Source organism: Puntigrus tetrazona, chromosome 24, assembly GCF_018831695.1.
Source record: "Puntigrus tetrazona isolate hp1 chromosome 24, ASM1883169v1, whole genome shotgun sequence".
NCBI lineage: Eukaryota > Metazoa > Chordata > Actinopteri > Cypriniformes > Cyprinidae > Puntigrus > Puntigrus tetrazona.
Window position 1 is genome coordinate 16,113,991 of NC_056722.1, and position 19,781 is coordinate 16,133,771.

The 19,781-nt window shown below is 42.4% G+C and overlaps 1 pseudogene; it reads left to right on the forward strand.

Moving 5' to 3' along the window:
• Positions 1-19,781, forward strand: part of LOC122330220 — a 135,998-nt pseudogene that overhangs the window by 78,506 nt on the left and 37,711 nt on the right.

Here is a 19,781-nt window from a genome sequence, read left to right on the forward strand (position 1 = left end):
GTATATTATATAAACAAATTGTTATTTTGGATGCGATTAATCACAATTAATAGTTTGAGAACACTATAAAAAAACACTTGAGATATTTCTCAAAACAAAGGTTAGTATCCCTAACTGTAGACCTCAATCTTTTCTCCAAACCTAAACATCAATGCTAAAATGGAAAAAAAAACTGCCTGAGCTAATGGGTTTAAAAATTATTATCAGAAAATCTTGACAGAGAAGAATTTCACCTGATTTACATTTACATTGCATTAACTTTTTCCAATTGATTTTTCCTCCTTCATGTTGTGCAAATGTGCAAAGCTCCTCACCACAAAAGAAAATGAATTCGCTGTCAATCACATCCACCTCCTCACTTTTGAATCTTACGAAGCTGGCCATGCCTGTTTCTCTTTTTTGCCTTTGAGAGGCTCATGTGTTCGTCTGTTTTGAATGGAGAACGATAATTAAACGAGTAAGCTCGCTTTGATCGTTTCTCACCGTAACCTTTCTCTTCTCCCATGACAAATGACTTTGTCCATTACCTAAGCATAAGATTAATAAATGCATCTCGATGGGCCAGCGGTTCTGCTCCATGTGCAATCCGTTATTAATCACTGTCATCTGTCCCCCGTTTCTGTCAAACTCAGAGCCCAACTTCGTTTCCTCCTATGACATCGGCAACTTCACCTACTTCTTCTTCCGTGAGAATGCCGTGGAGCACGACTGCCGCCGGACGGTGTTTTCGCGCCGCTCGTGCGGTTCGCAAGAACGACATCGGGGCCGTTTTCTGCTGGAGGACACCTGGACCACCTTCATGAAGGCCAGACTTAATTGCTCACGGCCGGGCGAGATTCCATTCAACTACAACGAGCTGCAGGGAACCTTTTTCCTGCCTGAACTCGAGCTTTCTACGGATTTTCACTACCAATGTGTGAGTAAAGCACCTTTTGATCACAACACTTTAAAAGGCAAAAACCCTGTTTTTCATGCATGCATCAAATTTGAGATTTTGGGCTTTTGGTTTTTCATAAAATATGAACTAGTGGAAAGAAAACATCCAAAAGACACTGTTTAGTGTTTGTTTGATAACACTCAAATAGATTCAAATAGATAGATTCTCAATTTTTATCAGATTTAAATTACAATACATATTTTTTTCTTAAAATGACTCTATGTCAAAAAATCAAATAAGAATTTTGAAACTGGCTTCATCCATTGTTTAGATTTTTGTTCTAGAAATGTATGCAAATTAGCATATAATTAAATAATGCATAATTTACATATTTAAATATAATATTTTAGAAAAACTTGTAATGTAAAACATTTTTGCAATTGTCAATGTAATCAATCAACTAGGTGAGTAAGGTGATAAATATTAGTTATTTTTTTTACGCTATTAACTTGCAGTGCCTCGCCTTAAAGGGGTCATATGATGTTAGTTAAAAGTACACTATGCAATGTGTCTATGTGATTAAAGTTTAAAAACAGAATATTCTCCACATACTGTACATTATTGTTTCTCCTCTAAGCCCCGCCTTCCTGAAAAGGGTAGATTTGTGAAAGCTTATCGCTCTAAAACGCATTTTAGGAATCAGTTCTCTGTAAATGCGCTGAACACACTCTAATATTCAGGTTTAACTGTTCTGAAACAGTGTTGTAAATACAGCTTAACAGCTGATTTCTAGTTATGGCCTTTTTTGGGAGCACAAAGTAGCGTCTCCAGAACATGGCACCTGCAGCAACACTAAAGCGAGAATAATAGTTCCACCTTCTTTCCTTGAGTAAACATTTGGAAGCTGTTATGAAAATAAACCTCACACAGTGATGTAGAAAAGTGGGGGTGTGTTTAAACGAGCTGTTTTAGGAGGGTGTGGACAAGTCATAACTTTTATAAAGAATATCTCTTTGGATTTGAGTCTTTAGTCTTTGCTTCTTTAGGGATCTTTTCTATGCACTAACAGCTTGTAAAACTTTTGCATCGGTTGAAGATATCAGCTGTTATGCTAAGAGCCTATGACCCATTATTTCCTGCAGAATCTCAATTTTGTGATCTGCGCTCTAAGCAAAACCTTATTAATTGCATTGTTTTATTGGAACGACACTATCATTTTAACACTATACATTTGCCTTTTTTGTTTAGTTTTTTGCTTACCTTATCTCTCTGGTAGTGTGTGATCCGTATCACAGTCAGCCATGGACAGATCCATTTTTCACACTATGATCCACTATGCTTTAATGAAAAAAAAGTGTTGCATATAAGTGTTTGTGTGTGCTGACTGCCTACATCTGACTCTGTTTTCAGCAACAGCATTGCCGCATCAGCAGTGTGCGCCTTCAATCTGAGCGCTATTACCCAAGTGTTCAGTGGGCCTTTCAAGTACCAGGAGAACTCTCGCGCCCGCTTGGCTGCCCTACCCCAATCCCAACCCTGACTTTCAGGTAAGCACCCAGAAAATGACAGTCACTTTTACGGACAGTATGCATTCGCTCCATCTGCTTTAAAAGTTAAGTGGCACTTTCCACAAATAGGGTACAGAACAGGCCTAGAACTCTCAAACGTTCAGTAAAAGTAGGTGCTTAACCTTCAGAAAATGTTGATCATCCCCTTCATCAAGAAGTCATTCTCAGTTTTATTTTCCACTATTTGATGAGACCCTGTTAACAGTGTTTTATTTTCTAATAGTAACATAAATATGTTATTTTTCTATTCAGTAGAAAACAATAAATTATATAATGAGTCATTTGTAATTTCATTGCAAAAAATGTAAATGACAGTAAAGACATTTATAATGTTCCAAAAGATAGAACTTTCCAAATCCTAAAAAGAACTGTGTAAACTGTAATAATATTAACAGCATATTATACAAACATTTTCAATGTTTTTAATATTCATTTCAATGTGTTTCTTCATTCATGATTTCTGAACCTGCTGAAAATTCAGCTTTGTATCACAGAAATACATTACATTGAAAAATATATGAAAAGATTTTTGTTTTTTATCATAATAACTGTATTTTTATATTTCTTCTTCTTTTAATGGCATTAAAAAATCTTACGGATCCCAAATTTTTGGACAGTAGTTTAGCTTGAGTAAAATGGTGAACAAAAAAAACAAAACATAATTTTCCTGTTGTGATCATTTCTATTAAAATAATACAGGTGACAGGGTTGAACTTGACTTGAGTTCAGTCAGCAACACAACATGCGTAACATTAATCACACACACACAAATTGTCTTTTTTCACAATGCTGCAGGAAGTAATGAAAATTAGTTAGTAATATAAAACCTGATTTACTAAATTAACACATTATGTGAAAATGAAAATCGAAGAGGCACAGGTCAAAATCACCATATATTATAAACTATATTCATTCTAGTTTAATAACAATAATAATTTGTAGGATTTGTGTCTCTGCTGTTTTAATGCCAAATAATGCGGTATTTGTGAAAAGGTCTCTTTCTGGCAGAACTCCAGCAGTAAACAACCAAAAAATAATTGACTTTCTCACCTCAACTACCACCTATGTGTGCCCAATTAAAACGAGATGGTGACTGATGTTTTTGGTTTTATTGGCTCATGTGTTTGCGTGATTATTCTCTGGAAAAAAAGAATATGTGAGGTGAATTTAAATTTTTCTGAGCACTGTCCAATTACCCAAAACCCACAAACACCCAAGTCTGATATTGTTGATGATAGCGAAGGAGAGACGGATCAGATCATGGTTCCTCAAGTCTCTCTCATGGTCGCTAATTTGCCTCCATTTCCATGTCTTTGTAATGCTTGTGAATTTATTAATAAAGTTGCCAGCTTATAACATTTTTGCTGCACAAGTAAAATGATAAGAGCTAATAAAACCGGTATTCATCTCTTGTGGAGTATTGCCAGAAACTTCACATTGACTGACTCTGAAGAGCGTAGTTTTAAGACTCTCTTCAGAAATCTAAACCCGTGGTCAAACTCAGCGTGAAAGAATGTATCTGTGTCTAAATTGCTGAAGTTTAATCTAAAGCCGTTAAATGTGTTTTAAAGAAACGTGAGATCCATTACATGGCCCAGATGGACTTTTTATTTACATTTTCCAAGCTGATTTTGGGTAAAATTCTTTACTCTTGAAAACCAGTTTGATTACAGTTCACCTCTAATAACAAACACACAAGGGCCAGATGCTTTTGAATGACGTGTTCAGACTCTTTGAAAATCTGCAGCACTTTTTGATGAAATTGGGTGCAGATTCTATGCGTGCCTGGTAATGACCCCATTAAATTGACTTGACTACCATATCTAAACCCTTTAAAAACCGTCTGATCAGCATGGACTTCTTTTTTGGATCAGCTGAATCAGACTTTCTCGTTTGGCTTATTGAAGCCGATCTCTGCGACCTGATAATTAAGTTTCCGAAGTCCACGTGAAAGTCTTTCACTTCGTTCTTTTTCTCTTTGAAGCGAGGATTCATGATGTACAAGGAGCCCCACTTTATCTAGTTTGCTGTGACATCCTCATCAAGCATTTGTCCATGTTGTTGAGGCCAGATTTACGAGCTTCTGATTTATGGCTTCCGGCATTGATGGGAAATGGCTTGCCGTACAGTATATTCTGTTCTTTGAAAGACCAACATGCACCCCATTTGAGTAGAATTATGCCTGCATTGATCTCCAGCTGATTGATGTTGATTATATGTGATCCAAGAGAGAGTGCAGGTTTTGTAAGGCCAGCTAATTTGTTTTTTCCATAAAAAATCTTTTTCAGGGAGGGAAAACAGTAATTTAGGGAAACAACTGCTAGCCAGATTTCTAAGTCCTTTTCTGTGGATGAAATTATCATGATTTCATACAACAAATGGGTTCTTCAGACCAACAGCTTTTAGTGAGTTTTTTTCGTATTTCTTCCCAGACCGTTAATCCTTTTTTTTCTTATCAGCATCTCTCTGTTTGTATCTCTCTTGTTCTTTTTCAGTGTGGCACTATAGATTACGGCTCCTACGTGAACTTAACAGAGAGGAATCTGCAGGACGCCCAGAAGTTCATTCTGATGCACGAGGTGGTGCAGCCCGTGCTCCTGTGCCATACTTCATGGAGGACAACGTGCGCTTCTCCCATGTGGCCGTGGATGTGGTGCAGGGCAAAGACATGCTCTATCACATCATTTATCTAGCAACAGGTATAGTACCGCATCAGCTTTACATAGAAAAACAGAAGGTCTGTATATAGTTTTAACATTTATGCACATTTAATACAGTCTACAATAAGCAGCACATTAGATATACGTTACTGATGAAGGTTAATGTAGTTGCAGCATAAGATGCTCTACTAATAGCACACTACTTTTTGCAAAATTGCAAATGCAGTCCATTAGTTGTGGCAGAAGCGTGTAGTGAGTGATCTGATTAGTATAGAAGTTCATTTCCGCCTCAAAAATAGAAAAAGATAATTCATAAAGAGGAAAAAAAGACACAAAGTAACAATTGACAAATTTTAGGGGTTTTTTTCTTCATACACACACACACACACACACACACACACATATATATATATATATATATATATATATATATATATATATATATATATATATATATATATATATATATATATATATATATATATATATATATATATATATATATATATATATATATATATATATACTTTTATACTTTTATTCAACAAGGATGCATTAAATTACAATATATCTGTTTTAAATAATATAATTTTTCTACTAATCAAAAAATCTTCAAATAAAGGTATCACAGTTTCAACAAAAAATATTAATGAACGTAATTATTTTCAACATTGTTTAAGCAGCAAATCTAAAAATTAAGCAATCGTATCACAATAAAAAAATACAATTTTAAATATATTCAAATAGAAAATAGTTATTTTAAATTGTAATAACATCTTAGTTTTTTCTGTATTTTTTGTATTTTTAATCAGATAAATGCAGCATTGGTGAGCCCATGAGACTATTTTAACACAATCTCAGACTTTTAAACAGTAATGTAAGCACACAAGTCTGTCAGTCAATTCACACTGAAAACAGATATGGGTCTCTAACAAACAAGAATATAAATATTGGATAGATCTGTGAAAAAAAAAAATAATCTGAAATTAACATTAAAGCTTGTAATATGAAAGTAGTCAGAGATTCCCAGGTGGCCGACTTCTCATTAAACCCACAGCTTATTAGAATGTTACTTTTACCATCAGAACTTTGTCGAGTGAAGACTTCTGCATAGCCATAAGGGAGGCACAGGGGAAAACTGACTCTAGTAATTGGTGGTCCACTTGAATCATTGGTCTTTGAAGCAAGCAACAGTTGGACACCAGGCTGAATAAAGGCATTAGACACATAGCAGCGATAAAACATCAAAGGCAGCATGTGCTTACATAGGGAAAAAAATGTACTGTAAGCTGTCATTTGCTATCCAGATGCACACCAGAGCGCTGGAAATCTCCAAGTCTGTCTGCTCTGGCCTGTGCACAGCTGAAAAACACTGAACATCTAGTTACCTGTCAACAGAAATTAAATAACAGGAACACTTGTTGTTAAAGAAAGGTGTAAAATAAACACTTGTTAAAGGGAAGGAGACACTTGTTAAACTGTATAACATAAACACACAGGATGGTCAGGGCTTAAAAGCTGCTAATTGGGAGAGCAGCGTGACTTTGGTTTTATTTCTGGAATACGCCAACTGTTTTCGATTATGAGAAAGTCAGAGCCTCATGCTGATTTAAGAGCATTCACAATGTCTCTCTAGTCTGACAGTGAGGGAATAAAGGAATGGAGTAGCAAAAAAAAGAATAAAACGTATTGTTCACCCAAAAAAATGTCATTGTCAAAAATGTCATGTCATTTCAAACCTGTATGACTTTATTTCTTTGTGGCACAGAAAAATGAGAATTTGAATGCTCACAAATGGCTCCCAGTCTTAAAAAATCCATTCTCCATAAACCAAGTCCTCTATAACTTAAAAGGAATTTTTTTTTTAAATGGTTTGACTTCTTCTTTTAAAAGAAGGATTTATTCATAGATTATAATTAGGTATAAATATTTTCAGACCACTATATCAATAGCTTTCATTTCACTCTGTTAATTTAGTATTAATGTTTATTTTGTATATTTTATTCATTATTTTCACATCAGGTTTAGTTATAGTAAAGTTTGAATTAGTCGCCAAGGCAGTATTTCTGACTTCTGTTACCATCTTATATTGGTATCTTCGTTTCAGTTTTAATTTGAAAAAAATTTTTAATAGTTTAAAATAGCGCTGTCAAATGATTAATCGTGAGTACATATACTCATTACGCATGCATACATTATGTAAACAAAAAACTTTATTTTGTATGCGATTAGTCACATTAATTATATGACAACTCTAGTTCTTCACACAATGCCCTCATATTACAAATATTGTGTATGAATCACTTTTATGATACTTTTATATAGCGTCTTTGCGAATTTTTGAAGATTGAAAATCCCCATTAATTTTAATTGTATGTAAAACTGTTTTTTAAATTAATTAATTAATTAATTTTAATCTGTCTTTTGATGTTCCAAAATAAAAAAGCAAGTCATACACATTTGGAAGAAGATGAGGATGAGTAAATGATGCATTAATCATTTAATGCTCAGCATCGCAGTCACTTGCCATGTATTACAGGATAATGACGTGCATTACAGATTAAAATATTTGCGAGGCTCTATAAGATAAATCCTCAGCTATGGCAAGCAGTCCTTTATGCACCATGTTTATAAAGTTAGCCTCAATTCAATTCATGCCAGACAATAACAGCTTGAAGTTTGAGGAACGCAGCTGAAATTTTACAGTCGAATGGAATGAAATAGAGCACTGAAGCCTGTTTTGACAAGAGCAGGGACCTAATCAGTGGCTCTTGTAGTATCTAAAAGTTCATTGTCCCACGTGTTGTATGGCTCCTATAAAAATATCTGACAGGCCGTTTTTGGAGCGAGCAGAAGAATAACAGCAACTACTGCGGGATAAAATAGATATTAAATAGCTTATCAAACCAATCCAGTTCACTCTTTGTGACATTATGAGACCAATAAATGTCCTCCATGGACTCGCAGACCACATGTGCAACTTTCAAAAGGTGATTCAGCCGATAATTCTGCCTTCCTTTCAACTGCACAAAAGCCACCCTTTAGAGAAGATAATGAATCTTCTCTGAGAGTAGTCAGTCCGCCCTCTTTGCCCTTTCTGATCCAAATAGCACATCCATATTTAAGTTGACAGCCCAGGTGGCAGACTAGCACTTTATAGAATTTTCATGTGATAGGAGAGATCTGAGGTCATTCTCCACTGCTGCTTTCTCTGACATCATTTCCTTTCAATCTCACCAGGTCATCAGAGATGCCCCACTTGATCACCTAAACTGATTCCTCGCTTCCCCCCCTCCTCTCTTCTTCTCAAATTTCTCTTTCTGCTTTCTAGATTACGGCACTATTAAGAAGGTGCTCTCTCCGCTGAACCAGACCACGGGCAGCTGTTTGCTGGATGAGATTGAGCTTTTCCCCCCAAAGAAGAGACAGCCAATCCGCAGCCTGCTCATACTTCACAGCCGCAGTGAGCTATTTGTGGGAGTCAGAGACCAGGTCATCAAAATCCCCCTGATGCGCTGCAACTTTCACAAGACTAGAGAGTGAGTACCGCTGCTTCTCAGTAGATAAATGTACAACAGCTCAATGTAGAAATTCAGAACGTCTCGGTTACGTATGTAACCCTCGTTCCCTGAAGAAGGGAACGGAGACGTCACGTCGGATGACCGACGAATTGGGATCTCGCTTCGAGAGACCAATCTACTTCGAGTGTATCTAAACAAGCCAATTGAAGATTGGCATGCGCTAATCGCATCCAGCTGCCGCTGATCACAGCGCGTGTATAAATAAGCAGCGGGTGCAGCGCATATTCAGGTTTTCGCTGAGGAGCCGAGCTAGTGACCCGCCCTTCAGCAGAGGTGCAGCACCGTGGCGACGGACGCGACGCCTCCGCTCCCTTCTTCAGGGAACGAGGGTTACATACGTAACCGAGACGCTCCTTTCAGTCGGTCACTCGAGTCACGCCGGATGACCGACGAATTGGGATCCCTACCAAAACGCCATGGACGCTGCCTCTTCCAGTGTCCTGTGGGAGCCCACAAGCCCCTCAGTCTATCGGCGTAGGCCGGGCTCAACCACAAGAAGCCAGCTACTTTTGTAACACTACCCATTCGTAAGACTGGAACATTGGGAAACGCCCCACGTTCTAGTGAACAGGACGGCGGAAGTCCAGCCTTCCCGTAGGAGGTCTCGGAACGAATACGCATATGGACAGTATTTCAGTTTGCATATGGAAAATTGGAGGTGATTGAACCCTCTTAGACGGGCAGAAGGTCTGCCGGGAAACACGGGCTCTAAGGCTATGCCGTGGAAATACACACATAAAGTCCTCTTGGGGTACTTTACATGGCTCCCAGCCCTCACCGGTTCTCACGGATTCATCGAGAGGGCCTGGCGCCGGATGCTCCGCAACATCTGGCTGCCGAGGGGAATGGAGGAGCTCGACAGGGTCTACTGTATGGACGCCTGGAGCGGTTAACAAGCCGACCCAAACCGGGCCTCTCAGTGCTTCTACCAGTTTGAGGTGAGAACACAGGAGGATACCGGTTCCACACGTAGGCTATAGAATCTAGCAATCGTGTTGGGGGTCGCCCAGCCCGCAGCTCTACAATCTGTCAGCGAGGTGCCACGAGCCACCGCCCAGGACGATGCAACACTTGCTGAGTGTGCCCGCAACCTGAAGGGGGCAGGGCATACCCTGTGCTTGGTATGCTAGGTAATGGCGCCCACTATCCAGTGAGCCATCCTCTGCTTGGAGGCGGCACTCCCCTTCTGCCGGCCTCTGTGACAAACGAGCTGGACTGAGGTCCTGAAGCTTTGTGTCCGGTCAACGTAGCATCGGAGTGCTCGGACGGGACAAGCAACGCCAGGGCTGGGTCTGCCTCCTCCAGGGGCAGCGCTGAAGGTTCACCACCTGGTCTCTGAAGGGGTAGTGGGAACCTTGGGCACGAGCCGGGCCGTGGCCTCAGTGGTACCTGGGAACTCGCGAGCCCAAACTGTAGGCACTAATCGCCGACCGAAAAAGCCTGCAGGTCCCCTACCCTCTTGATGGAGGCCAATGCGAGCAGGAGCAATGTCTTCATAGATAAAAGAACTTTAGCACAACTGCTGGCAAGGGTTCAACGGAGCCTACTGCAGTGCTGTCAGCACTACAGACAGGTCCCAAGAGGGTACTGTTGGGAGCCGTGGAGGATTCAACCTCCTGGCTTCCCTCAGGAACCTGATAATCCGGCCATGCTTACCCACAGACCTCCCATCTATGGGGTCATGATTTGCAGCGATTGTAGCCACGTAGACTTTAAGGGTGGAGGGAGACAGCCTTCGCTCCAACCCTTGCTGCAAGAAGATAAGCACGACTGATAGGGCAATTCGGGGTCTTCACCCTGAGAAGAACACCACTCGATTTAACAGGCTCTACTTCAAGGCATAGGCCTGTCTCGTGGACGGCACTCTAGCCGAAGAAATGGTGTCGACTACCTCTTGAGGTAGGTCACCTAGAGCCTCCGTGATCCCATCCAGGGACCAGACATGGAGTTTCCAGAGGTCTGGACGCTGGTGCCAAGGGGTGCCCCATCTCTGAGTCAGAAGATCCTTCCTCAGAGGATCGGCCAAGGAGGGGCTGTCGCGAGGAGCACAAGTTCTGGGAACCAAGTCTTCACCAGTAGGGTGCTACTAGCAAGACCTGCTCCTAGTCCTCCCTGACCTTGCACAGTGTCTGTGCAAGAAGGCTCACTGGGGAAATACATACTTGCAAAGGCCCCGCAGCCAGCTGTGTGCCAGTGGGCAATGGGAAGTCTCTGGAGAGGCAAACAGGTCTACCTGAGTGGCTCGAAACGCTCCCAATCAGCTGAACCGCCCGGGATGGAGTCTCCATTCTCCGGGTAGTGCAGCTCGCGACAGCCTCGTCGGCTGCCTGGTTGCACACTCCTGGAATGTGAATGGCGAGAAGCGACCTCAGAACTTCCGACTCCATAGGAGGAGGAGGTGGTGGGCTAGTTGCGACATACGACGGAGCGTAGACCACCTTGTTGGTTGATGTACGCAACGGTCAGTATGTTGTCTGTGCAGACTAGTACATGCTGGCCTCGAAGGCAGTTCTCGAGACTGCCTAGGCGAGATGTGCTGCCAGCAACTTTAGGCAGTTGATGTGCCATTGCAGTTGAGGCCCCGCCCAAACCCCTGACACTGCATGCCCGTTGCACGTGGCCCTCAGCCGGTGGTGGAGGCATCCGTGAAACCACAGCATACCTGGAGACCTTCTCCAGGGGCACTCCGCCCGAAGGAACGAGAGGTCTGACTCGGGTGAAGGTTTGGCGGCAGGCCGGTGTTATTTGAACCCGGTGAGTGCCACTTTGCCACGCCCACCTCGGGACTCGATCGTAGCCAATGTTGAAGCGGTCTCATATGGATTAGTCCCAGCGGCATCACTGTGGCCGCGCGCTGCCATATGCCCCAGGAGCCTCTGAAAATATTTCAGTGGGACCGCCATCCTGCTCTTGAACATATTGAAGCAGTTCAACACCGAATTGGCACGCTCCTCTGTGAGGTGTGCCATCTGATCGATCGAATCCAGCTCCATCCCAAGAAAAGAGATCCTCTGCGTTGGACAGAGTTTGCTCTTCTCCTGGTTGACCTGAAACCCCAACTGGCTGAGGTGCTGTAGCACCAGATCCCTGTGTTCGCACAACTGAGCCCGGACTGAGCCAGTCATCCAGTTGGTTGAGAATGCGAACGCCTTACTCTCTCAGTGGAGCAAGGGCTGCTTCCGCGACTTGCATGAAGACGCTGCGTGGCGACAGGGAGAGCCCGAAGGGTAGGACTTGTACTGATATGCTCGACCTTCGAACGCCAACCTCAGGAATGGCCTGTGGCATGGAAGAATCGACACATGAAAGTACGTGTCCTTCAGGTCGATCGCTGCAACCAATCCTGGGGACGGACGCACTGAATAGGCGCTTCTGTGTCAACATCCTGAACGGGAGTGCTCGATTCAGGACTCACAGATCCAAGATTGGTCATAACCCACCGCCTTTCTTGGGCACTATGAAGTATGGGCTGTAAGCCCCGACCTCACATCGGCTGGAGGAAGCGGCTTTATCGTGCCTTCACTAGAAGGACAGCAATCTCCGCCCACAAGACAGGGGCACACGATTGTTCACTGACATATAGCGGATCCCACTGAACTTGGGGGACGCCGGATGAACTGAATCATACAGCCGAAGTCGGAAGGGTTCGCAGGAGCCACCGGGATAGCCTGGGAAGATTCAACCAGGCATCCAGAGACCGAACTAGCGGCTCGAGCGGAACCACCGACGCAGGCGATGGGGCAGCGAGGGGAGTGCAGGACCCGGCTCGGGCGCCTCGTGGCCGGTCCGAGCGGGTCTGAGTGTGTGCAACTCTTACCTGCATCCCCGCAGAAGTGAGGCGGTAGGCTGTTGGTTCGCCCTCCCAGTCTTCCCACTGCTGCATATTAGCCCAAGGAGAGCGTGAGTGGCGCGGAACTGGCCCGCTCAACTCCTCGCTCTCCCTGGGGACCCAGAGACAGAGGAAACCGCCTTGTCGAGGTTTTAGGTAGCGGCAACATTCTCTGCCCGGCAGAGCAGCTCCCTCCATCCCCGGATCTGAGGGCCTCTTGCACCTGCGCTTCCTCCAGGTTTGGCAGGAGCCTGGACAGGCTGGGTGGCTGCCCTGCTGCCAGCTCCACGGTGCTGCCTAGATGGGGCTGCTGCGTTGACTGCACGGGAGCGGTGGCGGCAGCAGGGGGCACCTCGGCGACGAGCTGGCTGAGGTGGGCCGTCGGCGGCTGGGTGAAGGCAGCAGCTGCACGCCGAGGCAGGATGTTTCTTACCTCAGTCTGCTTCTGGGCAACTGCTGGGCAAAGTTCTCCACTGCGTCGCCGAAGTGGCCGGTCTGGGACATGGGGCATTCAAGGAACGCGGTCTTGTCTACCTCCGCGCATGTCGACTCAAACACAGCCACAGATGGCGTTTCTGGACCACCGTGAGTGGCCATCGCGACAACCCAGAGACCGTTGTAGACCTTCTCGCCGCGCGGGCGCGAGGTCCATCACGATACAGAGTTCTTTCAGAACTTCCAGGTCATGACCACCCCTGTGCAGATCCTTCAGTGCCTTGGCCTGATGAACCTGCAACAACGCCAAAGCGTACTGCAGACGCAGCTTGTCCACAGGCCGCACAAGGCACTGCCGCTCGAGCCGACGAGTACCTGCAGGCCCGGAGGGGAGCACAGGATCACCGCACTAAGCGGAACGGCATTGGGACACAGCTGCATCCCAACTGACCGCTCCACTGGGGGCGATCACCGAACTCCCTGGCTGTGCCACTGTCAAGGGTGGTGAAGGAGGAGGAGCCACTGGGGCAGTTTCTGGCAGTGAAAGGTGCTTTCCACATCCCAGTAAGCTCCTCATGCACTTCCGGGAAGAAAGGTACCAGGGTGGGGCCCTGAGAACCAGCGCAAGCCACCCTTAAATACCAATCGTCCAGCCTCGAGGGCCGGGAAGCAGTGGAGGTTTCACTTGATCCCGATCACCTCGACGGCCTGGGCAAGCATAGCCACTATTTCTAGATCTGTATCCAGTACATTCAACGCCTGGTAGACGAGAGCAACCGGATCTTCACTTCCAGAAATGTCTGGCTCACCTTCCGATGCAGCGATTGACTTCTGATCATCAGGGGGAGCCCAAGAGGGTACAGCTGATACCCCACGTGAGGGTCCAGACTGCCCCTTTGCAGCTCCACTGGTTGCAGAGTTTAAGCTTTGTGTCACAACGAAATGGAGCCCACCTGTCTGCAGCCAGAATGAGAACCAAGTCGAGCAAACACAAGCTCCGCCTCCTTTTTTCAAGGCGACAGAGCCCGCCCATCACTCCGAGATGACCATCTCCCGCGAGGAAATGATTCATCCACAACCGCCACCTCAGCGTGCTAAGCCCAGGCACACGAGGCAACGATTGTGACCATCACCTAACACCAGGTAACAACCGCATCCAGAAACACACGGGTGTACGTAGTCTGAAGCAAGACCCACGCTGTCTTCCAAGACGCGTCGAGTTTGCCAGACGTAACGTCGTCTTTAAAAAGACGCACCCGCGAATGCTCTTTTAGTGCTGCGGCAACAGGGGATAGCCGTTTTGCACACAAACAGGGGGGTAGTGCAGCCTGATTGTGGCAATCCACTCGACGCAGGAAAACGACCTCCGCTGAAACGCCGTACTCCAACACTCGTAGATCGTCTTTGGAGCGGAACAGTCACGCTCGGCTCCGAAGCGAAAAGCTGAATATGCGCTGCACCCGCTGCTTATTTATACACGCGCTGTGATCAGCGGCAGCTGGATGCGATTAGCGCATGCCAATCTTCAATTGGCTTGTTTAGATACACTCGAAGTAGATTGGTCTCTCGAAGCGAGATCCCAATTCGTCGGTCATCCGACGTGACTCGGAGTGACCGACTGAAAGGGAACTACTTTCCAAAAGTGAAAATGTCAGCATTTAACTAAGCAAGAACTGAACACAGAAGGTGTTGTTTGATGACTTTGAAATTAGAATAGACCTTACTAGCACCGAATTTGTTTAGCATGACGAAATTTATTTTTCCCAAAATACATCATTTGTGAAATTTTTATACAATACGTTCCATTGTAAAGCCTCATCCATGTTAAATTCAACATGGTGTCTAAGTTGGTTGAGACCTATAATGAACAGATTATGTGGACTTTAAGGATAGTAGTTTTTGTTGTTGCTGTTTTTTGTCCATTTTGGAGCTTGACACATCCTTCATCCAATTTCTTTTGTCAACCAATTCATCAAAACATAATAACTTTGCACATGATATCTTTTCTTCTTTTTGTTTGCAAGACTATGTGGCCATGGAAACAAGTATTAACAAATATCAGTGAATCCTATTTTTCACAGTCTAATCAACTCCAAGGCTACAGCTTTTTTACACTACTGAAAACTTAGAATTTTATTTTTGTTTTCTGGCCTAATCTTTCCAATAGGATAACATGTGTTAACTTTGGTGACAGTAGACCATTTCACAGCATTTATTAATTTATATTCATGCTTAATAATGTCTTTGGTCACACTTTATTTTAAAGTCCAATTCTCGCTATTAACCAACCATTAACTGCATCTTTTGCCTCAATAAACTCCTAATTTGCTGTTTAATAATAGTACAGTTTAGGTATCGGGTAGGATTAGGGATGTCTAATATGATATAATATGGTATAATAGGCATGCTAATATGCAACTAGTTGCCACCCTGTCTTTTATTTATTAATTCAGTAACACTTGTTACGACTTTTCCCTCAATAAATTCTAAATCTGCTGCTTATTAATAGTTAGTAAGGTAGTTGGTAAGTTTATTTATTGCGTAGGATTAGGGATGTAGAATAAGGCATTAATATGCGCTTAATTAGCACTAATATTTTAGTAATATGCATGCTAATAAGCAACTAATTGTTACTAAAATTATAATCCTAATTACAAATCCTAATTATTAAACCTAATGCATTAACTGATGTTGGCGAAAAGAACCTTATCGTGAAGTGTTACCCATTTTTTCTCCATGCAAATGTTATGTTTTATGTGTTAAATGAGTTAAATGCAAGTGTCATGTTATGACTGCTTTTAATAATACCAAAGTTTTGATTCCTGGCGAGATAAATGATTCTACTAATCTCACGAGCACATACATGCCGGCAACCTTTTTTTTTTTCACTGCACAAGAATAAACGTAATGTCACAAAGATCCTCTGCCAGAGGGCAACAAAGAGCAATCATCGTGTTTGACATTGTGCCTCCAGGCCTTCATATCAAGAGCACTTCTCTAATCTCTGCTCATAAGAGGAGATGGCAGCCTGTTCATCATCTCTCTCCATTTGCATTCCAATGAAAAGCGCTGAGTTATGTGAATATGAGCTGAGTTTTGCCTGATGAGCTTTTTCGATCCTCTTAAGCGGTTAAAGATAGGAAGAGGTCAATTACTCACACCTCTATACTTTGACACCAAAAAGGGGAATTTATGCAAATTTTATTTGAATAAACAGTCACATGCCCTAACAGTTTTAAAGTGGCAGGTTTACACTGCTGTGATTCACATTGCCGTGTCACTGTACTCCACGCTTTACGGCACTGAATGCTTGGCTTCATCTTTCCATCCATGCTGATGACTGCTGTAATAGTCCTCAATGAGTTTGAAAAGCTATTCGGTGCATCTCAGGGCTGTTCTCTGTTTCTGATTAAAGTTATTACCAGCACTCGAGGGAAATATTGTCCGATTAAGTTATGCCAAAGCAAGCAATGCTTATAAGAAGCACGTGTGCTCTTTAAGGTGTTTAACTTTTTAAAGGGCTTATATGATATGTTTTTACCATTCTGTTTATTTCCCAGAGGTACACTTATGAAGCTATTCAACTTTTTTTGTTCTATTTAGTGTTCAAATTTAATTTACATGATGATTTTTCAATCCTTTTTATAGTCTTATAGAAGAGTGCACCTTTAAGACTTCTGTGTAAATGCTCTTTCTTCGAGTGAAATAGTGAAGCTTCATTAACTCTTGCTATGCTTTCTCATGGCCTTTCTAAAAATAGCCTGCTCTGTGATAGATCCTGGACACTGAGCATCCTTACAGACCTTTTTAGGCCATGTGTATGGCCTAAGAATCAATTCGGAAAAGACCTTCCAATTCTAAGCATATTGAAAACGACCTAAAAACCAGCACTTAAGCATCGATGAATCTAGAATGGCCGCTATTAATCGACATGCATGGATGTAGATCTTGAAGGACGCGTGAAATCCAGCTTTACCTACAGCAGCTATTGGATGGGAGGCAGGCCATCTAAGCCAAGGACTAAAGAACAATGAAAGATTAACACAATAAATATACACAGTACACATGCATATATTATGCAAACCAAAATGTTTATTTTGGATTCGATTCATTGCAATTAATTTGTTTAACAGCACTAATAAATACAATTAAATGTTTTCTAATTATATACTGTATGTATTTATATATACATATTAAATATTCACTGAATACACATGCATTATACAAGCAAAAACTTTTATTTTTATTCATCGCTTTACAGCAATGCGATCAGTCCGGCTTGTTCTTGTTTCAGGTTTCTGATGGTTCAGGTTTCTGATATCAGAATGGATTTTAATAAGCTGCATTTGTGGTTTAATGTCTGTATATGATGTTTTTTGATTGAGAAGGAAGCTGTCGGTTGTTAAAATTGGATTTCGCGTTACATGACCTCTTCACTTCTGCTCTTCTTTTGTCTCCTCTCAGTGATTAATGTTGCCATAACCTTTCGTATCACGATGAGCATCTGCTCTTTCTCTCTCTCAGTGCCTGTGTGGAGCCAGGGATCCATACTGCGGCTGGGATCTGGTGCTCAAGAAATGTACCACCCTGGAAGAAAGCGTCAGCATGAGCCAATGGGAGCAGAGCATCACACGGTGTCCTGTGAGTATCCAGAACGCACTTTAATCATTCACGCAGTGCCTCAGCCCTCAAAGCCAAATGGCTGTTGTTGTTTTTTTTCGTATGAAGACTCTTGATGCTGATCCAGTCTGTCGGTGAAGAACAGTGACAAATGCGCCCGCTTCAACCGTAACTTGCAGGATCAACTTTTTTTCCCATAACAGCAGACACTCTTAGAAGTGTTTTATAACAATGTTGAGGAAACATTGCAGGTGATGGACAGACAGTGCTGAGACGGTGCAGATCTGATGTATTGTTGCTTTTGCAGCAAAACAAACTTTTCTTCCTTGTGTACTCAAAAAGAGAATATAAGGCTAATAGTAAATAGCGCTTGTGTGCGAAGCAACAAAGCGGTGGAGAATTTGCTGTCAGCCATCTTTCCGTTGAATGCCATTCTCTGGTAACATGGCTTCATATTCCCACACTCCTTTGTGCAGACATGTGCCCCTGCCTGAGGCCTCCCAGCCTGTAGATCACTCCCAGAATCCTTTGTCCAATCCATCACGTCCCTCCCATGTATAGTGGCTCTGAAAATATTTAGACACTTGCTCTTCACGTGGTTTCGTGTTCTAAAGGTTACGTGCAGCGTTCTACGAGATACAGTACCACTGCTCTTAGAGCATAATCCACACACACACACACACAAATTTGTAGACACAAGGATACTATAAACCATATCAGGCCTCGTGGCAGTCTCACGGGGTCACGTATTTAGGTGAAAGACCTTGTAGCCTGTAGCCGTAGCTGAGAAATGACATTTTGTGTAATAGCACGTTGCCTCCCACGCTGCTTGAAGAAAGCAGCATGGAATTGTTGAACACAAACAGGGAAGTGTAAAAGTGTGGGAGGCTTCGGTCTCAGAGTCACTAGAATGCAAGATTTCTATTGATTTAGTTGCACACATGTTGTTTACACATATTGGTTACACATTTTGAGGACCAGATGTCCTTTTTTGTTGGAAGTAATAATTAAAAATGTGCCCCAAACATGTTTAGCCGTGGTGCTTGTGTGGTCACGGATGCAGATTTGTATCTTACCTGCAAAAAGCTCCAGTTTCATTCACGTTCTCGTACAAGGTCAATGACGTAATGATGCTTCTTTTTGTTTCCAAGCATTATATTTTCCAAAAAATTGCAATGGCTGTTTTGTTGTTTTCAGTTTTGGTTGAGTTTTTGGTTCTGTTTTTGTTTTGTGATTTTGGTTGGTTCATTTGTTTTGTTTTTCCAATTTCATTCACCTTTCTTTGACATTGTGCCTCTTTTTATTTTTTGTCCAAACCTCTTATTTCCCAAAACACAAGTGGTTTATTTTCTTTTGTTACGGTTTTGTTGTTGTTCATATTATTGGTTTGTTTGTGTATTGTTGTTGGTGTTGTTATTATTTAAAACTTTTTTTTTTTTTTTTTTAAGGTTTGATTCTAGGTCAGAGTCAAAATTCTAGGTCAGAGTCAAAGGAATTTCAATTCTTTTGATATAGCATTTATATAGAAGAATAGTTCAGACTCAATGTGAAATTCAATATGGTATTTGTGTCAGTCAAAATGACTGAAAATATTATCTTTTGAACAAACCGTTTTTTAACTTGTCACTAACAACAACCATGAATACCATTTTTGATCATCCTTTTTTAAAATTCAAATACTTTTCAACCACACACACACACACACTTTTTCTGTACCTACACCACATACACTATCACATCCTGGTCATTTGACATAGTCTTTTTAGATGATATATCCACATATTTTTTGCCTATTCGTCTGCAGGGTAAGATTGTGTCCAGGTGCCAGAGGTTGAGTGACAGATCTAAAATGACTTCAGTAGTACAGAACAGTAAGGCTAGACGAGACACAGTTCATTCACAAAGCCCATCTGGAGGCAGACACCGAATGGAAATAAACAAAGAACCACATTTGTTTTCTCTGGGAAAAAAAAACGGTAACTTACTGTATCATCCCTGTCTTAAAATTGGCAGAAACCCCATCTATATTTAAAGGAAAAGTGAGGCCTTTGAAAATGAGGTTTGTTTTTACTCTTCCACCGCACTGGAAATGTGACTCTCTTATGCGTTCGGTACACAAAGAGCACAAACAATTTCTCTCCACACAGAGGGTCATTTATTCTTCTCTATTCATAATGCATTGACAATCTTTTCCACAGAACTCATCGTATT